Source organism: Phyllobates terribilis, unplaced genomic scaffold, assembly GCF_046119375.1.
Source record: "Phyllobates terribilis strain yellow unplaced genomic scaffold, ASM4611937v1 Scaffold_745__1_contigs__length_728145, whole genome shotgun sequence".
In the NCBI taxonomy this organism is placed as follows: Eukaryota; Metazoa; Chordata; class Amphibia; order Anura; family Dendrobatidae; genus Phyllobates; species Phyllobates terribilis.
Genome location: NW_027363505.1, coordinates 685,339 through 703,319, shown reverse-complemented (window position 1 = coordinate 703,319; position 17,981 = coordinate 685,339).

Sequence of the window (17,981 nt, the reverse complement as noted above, 5' to 3'; positions counted from 1 at the left end):
GGAATTCTTCCAGCATTTCAGCTGGAATATCTTTCAGCATTTGTTTATGTACTTGGTCCAGCTCATGATCAATCTCTCCCAGGACATTAAGATTTCTCTCATTAATAATTTCAATGAAAGTCAGTGAACAGGACGAAGCGGCTGCCTCCCATTTTTTGTTTAGCTCTGCATCCTCCAAACCAAATGTGGGAAACAGTTGAATGCGTAGCCCCCTTGGAACAATTTTTTGTTTATGATAATTGTCCAAGGAGGCTTTGGTCCACCAAATTCTTGTTTTTTTCTGGAGCAGATTTTTATATTTTTTAAAAAGTTCTTTGTGATCAACATGTGTACTATTAAAAATACCTGCGGTACCGGGTTTAAACAATTCAGATGCTTTATCTTGCCAGGACAACATCCTGGCTTTTAGGTACATGTTCCGGAACTATATCTGTTGCAAAACAGAACATCAATATTAACAATCTAAACAGGTACCGGATAGTATCCGAACGGAGGAAATTAACCTCCACCACCAAACTCAATCAATATAGTAACAACTAGTGTGGGATATATAAATCCAAACCACCACAAAGAGTAACTAAGGTTTAAAATATATTATATTTATTGGTATTCTTTAAAATTAAAGATATAAAAAAACAGTGGATAACCCATACCACAGATGTAGGGTGTTAAACCATGAATCATTACAAGAGATGTATATACATGCTACTACTTGGCAATATATTTGGGAGGTAAATGATACTGAATTGGGCCCTAATATGCATAGAGAGATATATATTTAACAGGTGAACAGATCAATCCACATCAAAAGATATACACATGCATAATAAATAAGAGCCCAGATTACCTTAAGCCAATGTTTGTATGAATGAAAGCATGGTAAACACCCACCGCTCCGACGATCGTTTCAACACCTTTTTCAAGGAGCGCTGCATATGGGGTGTGCATGTGTTCATTTATATAGGAGCGATGAGAATGAGTTAATCCCCCACAGCTGTGTGAAAGGAACTGCAGAGCCATGTGGCGCGCATGCCTGATGACTGCTTCCTATCAGGCAACTTCCTTCCACGGACGGTGACCAGCAAGCACTCGGTTGCTATGCAACGTGCGTGCCAGTGGTCACATGATCCGTGTGGGGAAGTGCCGGAAGTCAAAGACTTCCTGCATGCGCGACCTGTCTGCTAAAGCATCGGTAAGTATTATAACAACATTGGGGTGAATGAGTGAAGAGACTGAATGAATATTATCGCTGGAGAGTAAGATAAATATGTATATGAGAAAATGAGAGTATTTTATATATAACAGTACCAATGCGTGATATATATATAAGTGTACGGGTGCACATGTATATTATACCACTAGGGACTGAGATGTATATGAGAAGGAAAAATTTATATATAACAATGACTGCTGCATACAATATGTATGAGTGTACAAATGCATGTATATACTATATGTGCGTATATATAAATCCAAGATTGTTATATCACACAGGCCATCAAGACCCAAAACAAATACCATATATAATTATCCTATGCGCCAAGCATAGCCTAAATAAACGGGTTAATTTACAAATATTAATAAACATTCTTAAAGATATATTCTTTGGACACACATAGAGTACATACCTCAACCTCACACAATTAATCTGCAACATGCCCTAACTATTGTATCTCAAACCTACAATATACATGCAAAGTAAATTAAAAAATAAAAAAATAAAATAAATAAATAAATAAATTACAATTATCCATTGAATGTGCCAAAACCTATTAGACCCATTATGTAAATATGGATTAACAATAAAAAATTGTGTGTGTTGGGAGTGCGAAATGTAAAACAGTTACAAAAGGAAAGTGCATAGAACAAATACAAGAATGTAAATGAAATTAGTGTGTGTGTGAATAATATTAATAAGCATACACTACTGCTAAGTCATCAGGCATGCGCGCCACATGGCTCTGCAGTTCCTTTCACACAGCTGTGGGGGATTAACTCATTCTCATCGCTCCTATATAAATGAACACATGCACACCCCATATGCAGCGCTCCTTGAAAAAGGTGTCGAAACGATCGTCAGAGCGGTGGGTGTTTACCATGCTTTCATTCATACAAACATTGGCTTAAGGTAATCTGGGCTCTTATTTATTATGCATGTGTATATCTTTTGATGTGGATTGATCTGTTCACCTGTTAAATATATATCTCTCTATGCATATTAGGGCCCAATTCAGTATCATTTACCTCCCAAATATATTGCCAAGTAGTAGCATGTATATACATCTCTTGTAATGATTCATGGTTTAACACCCTACATCTGTGGTATGGGTTATCCACTGTTTTTTTTATATCTTTAATTTTAAAGAATACCAATAAATATAATATATTTTAAACCTTAGTTACTCTTTGTGGTGGTTTGGATTTATAGATCCCACACTAGTTGTTACTATCTTCTTGAGACTGTCTCTAGGACCAATGCTGTGTTTCAGAGGGAGTTGCCGGCGATATTCATTACTCCTAGTGAAGTCTTCAGTAAGAGCAGTAACTCCTCCTTTCTGGTGTTTGAGGACATGTGCACATTTTTCTGGAGTCGTCTAAAAGCTAAGAAATTTCCCCTGTTTGTCATTCCTTTTTGTCTGTAGAGTTCAGTGGAGATTGACTAGTGCTCCTCTCCTCCCTTCCCTACCCTTAGTCTAACGCCAGGGAAAGGGGGAAACAGCAAAAAGGCAATGGTAGTTACCAGCCAGGATGTCAAGGAACATGCACAACAGGACGCAGCGGGCCCCTTTTTGTTAGAAGGAGGTAACACAGGTGCAGAATGAAGATAACGATAAAGTAGGGACTCGCAAAATCGTGGGGACCCTTGACGGGGATTGCGACCTTACGTATTTTGGCCAAAATATTAACTAATACCTCATATGATATTTTTGCACTTTTTTATCTGACAGGACACAGCCAGGCCCATTAATGGTGACCTTGTGAATTAGGGGCTGGCACCTCTGTGATACACGGATAGGGTGCCGGGCATCCAACCTAATCGAATAGTAGGGGCGTCTAATAGGATGCTGGCTAGGCACGATGCCACATGTATGTGACCTGCACCCTATTCCAAGTTTCATCTGTGTGCAGTTTTAGTGCTAGGCAATCAGGATGAGAGGATGAGAGTGATTGTTCATTAGCATTCTGCACCTGTGTTACCTCCTTCTAACAAAAGGGGGCCTGCTGCGTCCTGTTCTGCATTTTCCTTGACATCATGGCTGGTAACTACCACTGCCTTTTCCTGTTTTCTAATTTGATTTTGGAATTTTTAAAAAAATCTGTTTACTGTTCTGGCTGGGCTCTTTGTTTTTAACGCCAGGGAAAAACAGGGCCAGGAACACTATTGGTTAAGAGCCAATATAGGGTCGATATTTGAGGCAGGGTGACACTAGACCAAACTAGGAGGTCTCCACTCCCCCCTTTCCCTAGTGTCTGGGCTCCCTTTCCCTCTTCCCTCTGTGTTGCACTAAGTCTTTCCCACACCTTGCGTGACATTATCACCGGCCGAGCACATTTTGAAAGGAGAAAAAAAAAGTAGAAAACTGACACTTTGTTTTTTTTTTTCTCTGTGTGTTTTTGGGCATGGACCTTTTTTTTTCTCTTTCTCCCTTGGTATGGGTTCAGTTGCAGAGCTCGCAGAGCGGCTGCACATGCTGTCGCTGGAGGTGAATGATGTCCGCGGTGAGGTACAGCAGCAGCATCAGCGGTTACAGGTCGCCAATGTGGGGGTCTCTGCAGGTAGGCCTGTCCAGCCTAAACCCAAAGTTTCCCTCCTAGACAGGTTTTCAGGAGGTAGGGACAATTTGTTTGTATTCAAGGAGGCATGCAAACTGTATTTCAAACTTCATCCTTACTTCTCCGGAAATGAGGAGCAACAGGTTTGAATTGTGATCGCTGTACTTTAGAGAGATCCTCAGACGTGGGGGTTTTCTTTACCGCAGGACTCGGTCTTGGCCCTCATCTATGATGACCCTTACCGAGTCTCCTTGGCTGAGTTTAGGCTATATAGCCTTCTGCAGGGGAATCGGTCAGTAGAAACGTACAGTTCGGAATTCCATAGATGGGCAACGGATTCCAAATGGAATGACTCAGCCCTTAGAAGTCAATTTTGTGAGGGGCTTACTGAAAGGTTGAAAGATGCCTTGGCATTATATGAAACCCCTCAGTCCTTGGAGGCTGCCATGTCGTTGGCCATACATCTTGATAGACGACTTCAGGATAGACAGGTGAGACCACCTTCTCCGTGGCCTTCTTGTCGGGGTTGTGTACCTCTGTCGGGGGGAGCAGTCTGGGGTGAACCAGTACTGGGGGAGGTGTAGGAACCCATGCAGTTAGGGGGTGTCTCTGCATTATACATCTCCCTGGAGATTCGCAAGATAAAAGGTGTATGTTTTTGTTGTGGGAAAAAAGGCCATTTTGATGGGACCTGTCCTTCAATTCCTAAACAAAAGGAGACTCGATTAACTCTTGGTAGTCTGGAGTTAGATAAACAAGTGGTGCATTTGAGGCCAAACTGCAGTTCCCGCTTTGTCCTGACAGCAGAGGTGGTGCTAAACCGACAAAAATTTCTGTGTTTGTTGACAGCGGAGCCGGAGTCAGCATGCTTGATGCTGAGTTTGTGAAGACTCATGGTCTTGCTTGCTGTACTTTAGATAAACCTATTTCCATTTTTGCCATCGACTCAGCGCCACTTGCACAGAAAGCATTTACTCAGATTGTACATAATGTAAAACTGAGGGTGGGGTCAGTTCATCGTGAAATTATTCCTTGCTATGTCCTGGACAATCTTCCTACACCGATTGTTTTGGGTATTCCGTGGCTTGTTAAACATAAGCCATTGATGGACTGGCAAGCGGGGAAATTATTGAATAGGGAGATTACTGCCATGCAAATTGTTTAGATATTTCCCTTGCTACTGTCTCTACAGAAATATTACCTGCTTTTCTGTCTGGTTTTGAGGATGTTTTTTCTGAGAGGGGGAGTCAGGATTTTCCTCCTCATCGTGTTTAAAACTGTCCTATTACCTGACCCCCGGTGCTAAACTACCGAAATCCAGACTGTATAATCTTTCTGGCCCTGAGAGATAAGTCATGAAGGATTTCATTGTGGAGAGTCTGAAGAAGGGACAGGAATCCTCTGATTCCTGATTTGTTCAGCCAGGTTGTGGGAGCTTAGGTATTCTCCAAGTTGGATCTAAGGGGAGCCTACAATCTGGTTAGAGTCAGAGAAGGGGACGAATGGAGTTTGGTTATGTCTTTTGGTTTGACTAATGCACCTGCGGTATTCCAGCATTTCATAAATGATATTTTTAATTGTTTGGTGGGGCGGTTTGTGGTGGTCTATCTGGACGATATTTTGGTTTACTCACCAGATTTTGAAACTCATCGGGGGCATGTTAAGCAGGTTCTTCAGATATTAAGGGACAACAAACTTTATGCCAAACTGGAAAAATGTGTTTTTGCTGTTCAGGTGGTGCAGTTTTTGGGGTACTTGTTGTCGTCTTCAGGTTTTCAGATGGATCCGGAGAAGATCCGTGCAGTCCTTGATTGGGAACGTCCCGAGAACCTGAGGGCTTTACTAATTTTTACTGGAAATTCATCCAAAATTACTCTGTAATTGTGAAACCCCTTACTGACATGACTAAGAAGGAGTTTGATTTTTCCAAATGGTCGGATGCCTCAGTCCAGGTTTTTTCTTCTTTAAAGAACTGTACCTATACTCAGTCAACCCGATGTTTCCCAACCCTTTATGTGGATGTTGGTGCGTCGGATTTCGGGATTGGGGCTGTGTTGTCTCAGGGTCCGTCCCCTGGTAAATGGCGTCCATGTGCCTTCTTTTCTAAAAAAATTGTCTTCGGCTTAGAGAAATTATGACGTGGGTAATAGGGAACTTTTGGCGATCAAATTGGCGTTCGAAGAATGGCGACATTGGTTGGAAGGGGCTGTCCATCCTGTTACTGTTATTACTGACCATAAGACCCTGTCATATCTCCAGTCAGCTAAACATCTCAAACCTAGGCAAGTCAGATGGTCCCTGTTTTTTAATTAGGTTCAATTTTGATGTCACTTTTCATCCACGGGTCAAAAATGTCAAGAGTGATGCTTTGTCCCGGAGCTTTCCTGGTGGTGGTGAACATGAGAACCCTGTCCCAACATTAGAGAAAGGGGTAGTCATTTTGGCACTGTATTCTGAACTGGAGGGTGAGGTGTTGGAGGCTCAGGGGGACACTCTTGCCTCCTGCGCTTCAGGAAGGTTATTTGTACCATTAAATCTGCACCACAAAGTAATTAAAGAGCATTATAACTCTGTGCTTTCTGGGCATCCAGGTGGTAAGGCAACCGCGGACCTCCTCTCTCATCGTTATTGGTGGCCGGGGTTACATCAGGATGTGATTGAACACGTAGCTGCTTGTAGTATTTCCGCGCGTTCTAAGGTTTCGCATACCCGTCCATCTGGTACTCTTCTTCCGCTACCTATCCCTAGTAGGTCATGGACACACTTGTCCATGGATTTTATTACTGACCTACCAGTTTCTGCAGTCAAAACGGTGGTTTTGGAGGTAATAGATAGGTTCAGTAAAATGGTTCCCTTTGTCACATTGCCTGCACTTCCAAATGCCAAGACAGATGTTCATAAATGAGATTGTGAAGCTTCACGGGGTTCCCTCCGATGTGGTGTCAGATTGGGGGACCCAGTTTGTTTCCAAGTTCTGAAAGGCATTCTGTTCTCGACTGGGGGTGCAGCTGTCCTTTTCTTCTGCCTTTCACCCTCAGTCGAATGGTCAGAGCGAGCGTGTCAATCAGAATTTGGAGACCTACTTCAGGTGTTTCATCTCCGAAAATCAGGAGGATTGGGCATCTTACTTACCGCTGGCAGAATTTGCCATTAATAATCATCGTCAAGAATCCGCTGGCAGGTCACCGTTCTTCGGTGCATACGTTTATCACCCACAGTTTGGTACCTTTAGTGGGGGAGGAGCTTCAGGAGTTCCTGAGGTGGAATGGTATGCTTTGTCGCTTTCCTCGGTATGGCAGGGTGTTCTGAGTAATTTAAAGATCATGGGAGACAGGTATAAACGTATGGCTAACAGAAAATGCTTGCCAGGTCTGGACCTGAATGTAAATAACCTTGCGTGGTTGTCTACCAGGAATATAAGATTGAAAGTTCCTTCTTGGAAACTGGGACTTAGGTTTATTGGTCCCTATAAAATAAACCGCCATCATTAACCCAGCAGCGTTTTGTCTTGAAGTTCCTCAGGCCCTTAAGGTCCACAATGTGTTCTACAGGCCCTTACTCAAAAAGTATATGGAACCTCTTGAGCCCTCACCTCTACCACCGCCCCCAGTAATAGTTGATGGTAATCTGTGTTGCACAGCTTCTGGATACCCACAGTTGCAGTAGAAACTTCACAGAGCAGAGTACTTGGGATAACAAGGTATTACTTCTCAGAACATGAGGTAAAGGAAAAAACGCACAGTCACACAGTACTGCACCAGGAAGTAAGAACAAAACAGAAAATACAAGAGAGATTTTTTTTCTTTTTACAATACAGTAAACAAGGAAACTTTACACAACATCGCCATCTACTGTCAGATCAGCATAAAGTCCTCCTTCACACAAACAAAGAAGTCCACAACTGTTGCATATACCAACAATCTGGAGTTTCAAATTTCAAGGATTGTACATTCTTGTCTCCAACGTCGTTCTCTACAATACTTGGTGCACTGGAAAGGCTATGGTCCAGAGGAGAGTATGTGGGTTTCAGCGTCAGAGGTGAACGCTCCCAGGTTGGTTCGATCATTCCACACCTCTTATCCTGAGAAACCCGGTCCTGAGTGTCCGGAGGCCACTCGTAGAGGAAGGGGTACTGTCACGGGTGTGTCAGAGGTGACAGACAGTCGCCCTACAGTTGTTCGCAGGAGATCTCCACATTTGGCATTATACACATTTTCTTGAGGTTTTCTCTAGGACCCAGCGGCTACCTGGCCTGGGTGTATAAATACCTTCTGTGTTTCAGAGGGAGTTGCCGGCGATATTCATTACTCCTAGTGAAGACTTCAGCAACAGCAGTACTTCCTCTTCTCTGGTGTTTGAGGACATGTGCATATTTGTTTGGAGTCATCTAAAAGCTAAGCAATTTGCCCTGTTTGTCCCTCCTTTTAGTCTTTTGAGTTCAGTGGAGATCGGCTAGTGCTCATCTCCTCCCTTCCCTAGCCTGAGTCTAACGCCAGGGAAAGACAGGGCGAGGAACGCGTGCGGCAATTGGTTAAGAGCCAATACAGGGTCGATAGTTGAGGCTGGGTGACACTAGACCAGACTAGGAGGTCTCCACTCCCCCCTTTCCCTAGTGTCTTGGCTCCCTTTCCCTCTTCCCTCTGTTTTGCACTAAGTCTTTCCCACACCTTGCGTGACACTGGGTTAGTTGAGCTCCAATCAGCTCCCTGATCCAATGTACAGAGATGTACTCATGCTGCTGATGTCACTGCAGCGCGATGAGGTCAACTCATCACCCTACTGATGTCATTGCAGAGCACCATGAAGAAGGAAAAGCCAAATCTTGCAGCAGGTAATGACTCATAGAGACAAATATACTCGGGGGTGCCTTGGTATGGAGAATGGGGTGGGGGCCTTGGTATGGTGAATGTGATGGTCCTTAGTATGGAGAATGGGGTGAGGGGCTTAGTATGAGAATAGGGAGGAGGGCTCGATAATAGAGAAAGGGTAGCATGAGGGTGTTCGCTATGGAGAAGGGGTAGCATGAGGGGGCTCAGTATGGAGAAGGGGTAACATGGGAGGCTCATAAAAGAAAATGGGATAGCATGGGCAGGCTCAGCATGAAGAATGGGGTAGTGTGGGGGCCTCAATGTGGAGAATAATGTAGCATGAGGGGCTTGGTAAGGAGAATAGGGTAGCATGGGGGCTTGGTATGGAGAAGAGGTAGTATGAGATGAGAAAGCTTGATATGGAGAAGGTATATCATAGTGGGGTTTGTCATGGAGAATGTGGTAGCATGGGGAGGCTTGGCATGAAGAATGGGGTAGCATGAGGGGGCTCGGTAAGGAGTATAGAGTTGCATGAGGGGGCTCGGTATGGAAAATGGGGTAGCATGGGGCCTCGGTATGGAGACTGGGATAGCATGAGGGAGTTCTGTATGGAAAATGGGGTAGCAGGGGTAGTATTCAGGTGGCATTATAATGACAATGTCATTTTTAATGGTACTATTTCTGGAAAAATCATCATGGAGTCAGGTACTTATATCTAATGTGCATTTACATTGGTCAGTTTCAGCCTTTAAATGATCGCTGATCTGCTATATGAAGCCAATCGGCAGTCCCATAATAACCTGTTTAGACAGGATGTCATTTTGCTTTCATGTGCACAGAACGAATATTAACATGATCATCCTGTGCACAAAGAAAAGCACTCTTCTCAGCAGTACATGTGTACAAAGGACATTTAAACGGAGTGGTTCACTCCCAAAATGCCAATTAATTTGCTTACACATTTCTATTGGAGACATAGCCCAGGTTATAATTTATTATTTCATGTTTTAGATGCAAATGAGGGCTCTTATGTGCACCCTTGGCTTGGCTAATTATGTCTTCTTAGATCATTACACCCTACCATTTAAAAATTAAAGTCAGTCCCTTTTCTTGATTGACAGAGTTCCATTGGTAATGCTGCAATATCGTACTCATTAATGTGCAGAAACTCTGAATAATATCCTTTGCTTCTATGATCAAAAAGTAGAATAAATAAAGTCCACGTCTCCTTTATACACGGAAAGCAGGGGCGTACATAGAAGTCATGGGGCCCCATAGCAGAAGCTCTAATTGGGCCCCCCCCCCTACAAAAAATAAATATTTGTCTATGTCACAGAAGAGCAGCTCTCATAACTTTCCAGCCTTTAGGCTGTGTGCACACAATGCGTTTTTAATGCGTTTCCGCAGCGTTTTTGCAGCTGCGGAAACGCTGCGGAAACACATTAAAAACGCATGGTAGAAGGGCAGCAATGTTCCCAATGATAATCCGCATGTGCTGTACCCATGCTGCGGATTTTTCTGCAGCGTTTATGCTGCGCTCAAAAATCCGCAGCATGTCCATTAATTTTTCGGAAACGCGGCGTTTTTGCCGCCATTGACTTGCATTAGAACGCGCCAATACCGCAAGACTGCATTTGTACTTGCGTTATTGGCGCATTCTAATGTGCGGATGGTACCCGGGTGTGGAGGAGAGGAGACTCTCCTCCACACCCAGGTACCATTAAAAAGCTGTAAAAACAAGAATAAAATAAAAAATAAGATATATTCACCTTCCGACGGCCCCCGGTCTCCTTCCCTCTGCTTGCGTGCAAGACTGAAGAGTGAGAAATGCAGCAGCTACTGGTACATTTCCCCATCCTCGTATGTGTGGCCCCCTCAATCCCACAATCCCTGGTATGTGTGGCCCCCACAATCCCTGGTATGTGTAGCCTCCACAATCCCCCAATCCCTGGTATGTGTGGCCCCCTCAATCCCACAATCCCTGGTATGTGTGACCCCCTCAATCCCACAATCCCTGGTATGTGTGACCCCCTCAATCCCACAATCCCTGGTATGTGTGGCCCCCTCAATCCCACAATCCCTGGTATGTGTGGCCCCCTCAATCCCACAATCCCTGGTATGTGTCGCCTCCTCAATCCCCCAATCCTGGTAAATGTGGCCTCCTCAATCTCCAAATCCTGGTACGTGTGGCCTCCTCAATCCCCAAATCCTGGTACGTGTGGCCTCCTCAATCCCCAAATCCTGGTATGTGTGGCCTCCTCAATCCCCAAATCCTGGTATGTGTGGCCTCCTCAATCCCCAAATCCTGGTATGTGTGGCCTCCTCAATCCCCAAATCCTGGTATGTGTGGCCTCCTCAATCCCCAAATCCTGGTATGTGTGGCCTCCTCAATCCATGTATCCTGGTATGTGTGGCCTCCTCAACCCCTCAATCACTGCACACATAAAACAATAAACACTTATACTCACCTTCCTTCCTCACCTCTGCTCCAGCAGCTCATGTCGGCATCTGAGCTGCACGCGCTCTCAGAAGCTGAGGTGAGCTGCTGCTGCTGCTGGCACATTCACTCCTCTCCACGCCGAGACTATGGGCGTGGAGAAGCTTGAATATGCTTTCTCTTTAGCGGCGGGCAGGCACTGACAGCAGGAGCCGGGGCTCAGCGCTCCTCCGTGCCCGCTACTAAAGAGAATGAATATTCCATCTTCTCCACGCCCATGGGAGTGGAGAAGAGGGAATATTCATGTACCTTTAGCAGCGGGCACACGTGGTAGCTGCAGCAGCGGCTACTGTGTGTGCTCTGCTCCTCCACTGCCGCAACCCGCTCCTCTGCCGCTGCAACCTCCTACTTACCTATCCTCCTCGCTCCCACGCTGCTTGGGGCCCTCACGGGCCCCCTCCAGCCACGCGCCCCATAGCAGTGGCGTAGTCTGCCGCCATTGGCGGTACGCCACTGACAGAAACTGTACATGTGACTACTCCATGCTTCAGAGAGACGAACCCTTTGAATATTTACTCCTCTAATAAGCTCACGTTTATTACGTTTTCTCGAATCAGATTGATATATTGGGTTGTGCACGCGTCTTCTTGTGCAAAGTGGCTTCGGAGATAAGTGGCAGTTATTTCAGAGGCCATGGACTAACACCCGTCTTCTTCTCTTTTCACACAGGTACATGCTCTTCTCCTGCACAATTCCTCTGCCTGCTGTATATGCCGCCATCTAATGCTCTGCTCTCCTGATTCAACTCACTGGTAGAATTCTCTGCTTGATATTTCTACTTTATCTGTCCCATTCCACTCAATACTCACATATGTCTGTCCTATCCCCACTGTAGATTTTATCTGATGTTTAGAGGTGCCAAACTGCAGAGCCTACAGAGTCCTAGCTCTGTGTTTGATCACCCAGCCATCTCCTGGTGAGATGACCAGCTGCTAATTTAGCCACAAGCAGCTCCCACAATGCCCCTCACTTGATGGTTTAGTGTGCCCTCTATATTTAGAAGATCTTTAAGGGGTGCACACGTGCTGGGTTGTGCACCGTCTTCTTGTGCAAAGTGGCTTCGGAGATAAGTGGCAGTTATTTCAGAGGCAGTTAGTCAGGGCAGGAGTCAGGTAACCAACACTTTGACCACTTACTCTCTTTTAACTATGTTTCTGTTAGCTCTCACTTTTTCCTCTATAGTCCTCCACTTTCTAGTAACCCCTCAAATCCCTACACCTAGTAAGAAACTCTTCATCTCTCCCTCCATCCTCCCCATTCATCTCACCTCCTCCTCCGAATTATTCCTCAAAATTCAATCCTGGATCTCCAAACACAGACAGCCACCTCATGCTCTCTCTTGCTCCCACCTGCTAACACCTTCTCTGCTCCTCCTCACTGCTGGAGATATCTCTCCAAATCCTGGTCCTCCTCGCCATATCCCCACAGTTACTTCTACCTCCTATCCACGACCTTCCACAAACTGTCGCAACCCTTCTAACCTCATACCCATCCAACTAATCCCCACTTCCTTAGTTGCTCTAACAGGAGCTCTATGGAACGCTCGCTCCGTCTGCAACAAACTTTCCTACATCCACGACCTTTTCATTACTAACAAACTTTCGTTCCTCGCCATCACCGAAACCTGGCTCACCCCCTCTAACACACCCACACCCCCCGCCCCAATGGCAAACATGGCGGAGGCGTAGGTTTTCTCCTGTCAGATACCTGCGTTTTCACCCAAATATCACTGCCACCCTCTGTTATACTCCCCTCTTTTGAGGTGCACTGTGTGCGCATCTATTCCCCCTCTGACCTCTAACTGGCCGTCATTTACCGACCCCCAGGGCTAGCCACCACTTTCTTAGACCACTTCACCACCTGGCTGCTTCACTTCCTTTCCACTGACATCCCCACTATCATAATGGGTGACTTCAACATCCCCATTGACACTTCCCACTCATCTGTCTCTAAGCTCCTATTCCTCACTTCCTCCTTCGGCCTTGCTCAATGGTCTTCGGCAGCTACTCATAAAGATGGCCACACACTGGACCTCATCTTCACCCGCCTCTTTTCCCTATCTAACCTCTCTAACTCACCCCTCCCTCTCTCTGACCATAACCTCCTCACATTCTCTACCCTCTCCTGTCCAGGTGCACAATCCCCACTCCACAAACTTACACACGCTCGCAGAAATCTCAAACACCTTGACCTACACTCACTCTCTGAATCCCTCCTCCCTCTTGCAGACATAAATTCCTTACACAATGCAGATGTTGCTGCAGCTTCATATAACACTACATAACACCACAATAGCTGCAGCTCTCGACTTGATCGCCCCTCTCACACATACCAAATCTCGCACAATCAACAGGCAACCCTGGCACACCAAACTTACTAAAGAACTGCGACGGGCCTCCAGGGTTGCGGAGCAGAGATGGAAAAGGTCTCACTCCATCGAGCACTTCATCGCATTCAAACAATCCCTCACTATTTTCAAGTCCGCACTCACTACAGCGAAACAATCCTACTTCTCATCTCTCATATCCTCCCTATCTCACAACTAGAGATGAGCGGTGTTCGACTAGAACTGTTCGCCAATCTCAAATTTGAGCTGTTTTGGGCGGTATTGGACGAGCTCGAACGATTTGCAAAAAATTCGGCTGTTCGAGGTTATGTTCGATAACTGTTCGTGCACCAAAAGCATGTCCTGCATGTCTGGCGCTATTTTTGAGCACCAATCATGCAGGGATTGTCTGCCACTCACTGTAATGCCACAGCCATGGTTGTTGTGGCATTACAGTGATTGCCCAAATCGATGGGAACAGTGCCCACAGTGAAACATGAAAAGCCGGCAATTCAGCAGCGGCATACACCGGTACCCGACAATTTAGAACAGAAAGAATAGAGAATCACACATAGATTAGATAGATAGAAACATGTCAGTCACATATATATGAAGTACAGTGACAGTGTTGCTTACTGTACTTGTCATTTAGTGTAAAGGATTTATTAAAAAAAATAATAGTGTTTTCATGCACCGTCTCTTTAAAAAAGCCGGCCGGCATTTCAGCAGCGATACCTGACAATTTAGAATAGAAGGAATAGAGAATCACAAATAGATTAGATAGATAGAAACATGTCAGTCACATATACAGTATATGAAGTACAGTGACAGTGTTGCTTACTGTACTTGTCATTTAGTGTAAAGGATTTATTAAAAAAAATAATAGTGTTTTCATGCACCATCTCTTTAAATAAGCCGGCCGGCAATTCAGCAGCAGTACCCGACAATTTAGAATAGAAGGAATAGAGAATCACACATAGATTAGATAGATAGAAACATGTCAGTCACATATATATGAAGTACAGTGACAGTGTTGATTACTGTACCTGTCATGTAGTGTTAAAATAAAGGATTTATTTAAAAAAAAATTGGCGTTTGGTTCCCCATAATTTTAGGCTCTAGCGGATGTTAAGCAGATGGCTGGGGCAGATGTTTGAAGCCTGGGAAGGGGGTAATACCCACGGAGCTTCCCAGGCTACTAATATCAGCCCCCAGCTGAATACCTAGCCTTTACTAGCTATTAAAATGGGGGACCCCCCCAAAAAAATGACGTGGGGTTCCCCCTATTTTAATAGCTAGCAAAGGCTAGGCAGACAGCTTAATAGCCCAGGAAGGGTGCCATGAATATTGGCCCCCTCCCAGGCTAGAAACATCGGCCATCAGCCGTCCCAGAAATGGCGCATCCATAGGATGCGCCAATTCTGGCACTTAGCCTCGCTCTTCCCACTGCCCTGTAGCGGTGGCAGTGGGGTAATAGGGCTGGGGTTGATGTCAGCTTATAATGCCAGCTGACATCAAGCCCAGGTTAGTAATGGAGAGGCGTCTACAAGACACCCCCATTACTAACCCCATAGTCAAAGTTAAAAGAAAACACAAACACCCAGAATAAAGTCCTTTAATTGAAATAAAGACACAATACTTTATTGTTCTAAATTAAACCATACTTACCATCACGCCCATTCCAGCTGAAGCCAACGATCTCCTGCAATAAAAGTAAAATAATAAAGCAACATCATCCTTACCTTTCCATGGTTCCCACGACAGCTTCAGCTCTGCTACATCGAGATGACGGGCTGGACCGCAGCAGAACGCTGCCATTTAGCTTGCCATGCCGCACACACTGAGAAGCGCAGGCATGCTTGCGCTCCTCAGTGTCTCGCTGTGACGGCATAAAAATGAGACGAGTTCATGTCCAATGAACTCGGCTCACCTCATGCACGTCACTGACAGCGTGGGAGAATTCTCATGCTGAAGCGCTGAGTGCAGGAGAATTTTCCCACGCTGTCAGTGACGTGTCTGGCCGGCGGCCGCGACCAATCAGCAGAGCCGGGTTTAAATTTGACGCCAATACTGCTGATTGGTCGTGGCCTGCAACCGCGTCCAGTCAGCCGAGCAGGGTTTAAATTTGGCGCCAATACTGCTGATTGGTCGCGGACGGCGATCGCGACTAATCAGCAGAGCGGTGTTTAAATTTTGCGGCAATATTGCTGATTGATCTCGGGCCAGCGACCGCGATCAATCAGCAGAGCGGTGTTTAAATTTGGCGCCAATAATGCTGATTAGTCGCGGCTGGCATCCGCGACCAATTAGCAGAGCGGGGTTTAAATTTGGTGCCAATCTCGCTGATTGGTCGTGGCTGGAGTCCGCGACCAATCAGCAGAGCGGTGTTTAACTTTAGCGCCAAGATCACTGATTGGTCGCGTGCAGAGAGCGCGACCAATCAGCGAATCGTATTGGTGAGGACCGGGGAGCGCCGCTGCCTGTGCGGATACTTCCGCTGCGAGAAGCCGGGAGATGAGCGACTGCTCGCAGCAGAAGTATCCCGACCCGCAGCGCCGTTCCCCGGTCCTCCCTTGACACCCTAGCCGTTGATGTCCCCACAGTATCCGCATGATGTTATAAAGATCCGGACATTTCTGTTAAAAATCGCTGATTGGTCGCTGGCGCTGTCCGCGACCAATCACCGATTTGGGCGCCAAATTTAAATATCGGCCGCGACCAATCACCGATCTTGGCTCCACATTTAAACACCGCTGTGCTGATTGGTTGCCGACGCTGGGCGCGACCAATCACCGATTTTTGCGCCACATTTAAATAGCGTCCGCGAAAAAATCAGTACAGCGGTGTTTAAATGTGGAGCCAAGATGGGTGATTGGTCGCGGCCGATATTTAAATTTGGCGCCCAAATCGGTGATTGGTCGCGGGCAGCGCCAGCGACCAATCAGCGATTTTTAACACAAATGTCTGGACCTTTGTAACACCATGCGGATACTGTGGGGACATCAGCAGCTAGGGTGTGAAGGGAGGACCGGGGAGCAGCGCTGCGGGTCGGGATACTTCTGCTGTGAGCCCCCGCTCATGTCCCTGGTTCTCGCAGTGGAAGTATCCGCACAGGCAGCGCCGCTGACATCCATGCGGCTAGGGTGTGAAGGGAGGACAGGGGAGCGGCGCTGACATCCAATTGGTCGCAGCCGCTATTTAAATGTGCCGCACAAATCGGTGATTGGTCGCGGTCTTGACCCGCGACCAATCACTGATCTTGCAGCCAAAGTTAAACACTACTGTGCTGATTGGTCGCGGACGCTGCCCGCGACCAATCACCGATTTGTGCGCCAAATTTAAATATCGGCCGCGACCAATCACCGATCTTGGCTCCACATTTAAACACCGCTGTGCTGATTGGTCGCGGCCGATATTTAAATGTGGCGACCAAATCGGTGATTGGTCGCGGGCAGCGTACGCGACCAATCAGCACAGCGGTGTTTAACTTTTGCGGTAAGATCAGTGATTGGTCGGGTCCGAAGACCGCGAAAAATCATCGAATCGTCTTGGTGAGGACCGGGGAGCGGCGCTGCCTGTGCGGCTACTTCCGCTGCGAGAACCCGAGACATGAGCGGGCGCTCGCAGCAGAAGTATCTCGACCCGCAGCGCCGCTCCCCGGTCCTCCCTTCTGCATGGAGGTCAGCGACGCCGGCGGTCCTTCCGCTGCTACCGGCCGGGAGATGAGCGCCTCGCGCCGCTCATCTCCCGGCTGCATCTCCGTCCCGCAGATGGGTCCGGCGGTCGGGGTCCTTCTGCTGTTACCAGCCGGGAGATGAGCGTCTCGCGCCGCTCATCTCCTGGCTGCATTGCTGCTGAGCTCCTTCCCGCAGATGAGCCGCTAACGGCCGCCATCTTTTTTCAGAAATTCCGCGGCGCTGATTGGCCGCTGCCGGACCAATGAGCGACGTGGGATTTCCTGGACAAACAGACAGACAGACAGACAGACGGGATAAGACAATTATATAGTAGATAATTTAAAAAAAAAGGGCTTCTCTATATTGTTGTGTCCGGCCATGTACAAATAGGCAGCTGGTGGTTGGGGGCTGCCCGTTCCTGCCTGCTGTACCTGGCTGGACACAAATATAGTGCGAAGCCCCACGTCAATTTTTTTTAAATTATTTCATGAATTTCCTGAAATAATTTAAAAAAATTGACGTGGGGCTTCGCACTATATTTGTGTCCAGTCAGGTACAGCAGGCAGGAACGGGCTGCCCCAAACCACCAGCTGCCTATTTGTACCTGGCCGGACACAACAATATAGGGAAGCCCTTTTTTTCTTAATTATTTCATGAATTTCATGAAATAATAAAAAAAAAAATACGTGGGGCTTCGCCCTATTTTTGTGTCCAGCCAGGTACAACTAGGCAGCTGGGGGCTGGAATCCGCAGCACTGGGAGGCCCAAGCTTTCTGGGCCCCACCCACTGCAAATTGCAGTCCGCAGCCACCCCGGAAAATGGCGCGTTCATAGAAGCGCCATCTTCTGGCGATGTACCCAACTCATCCAGGGCCCTGGTGCGGTGGCTCACTGGGTAA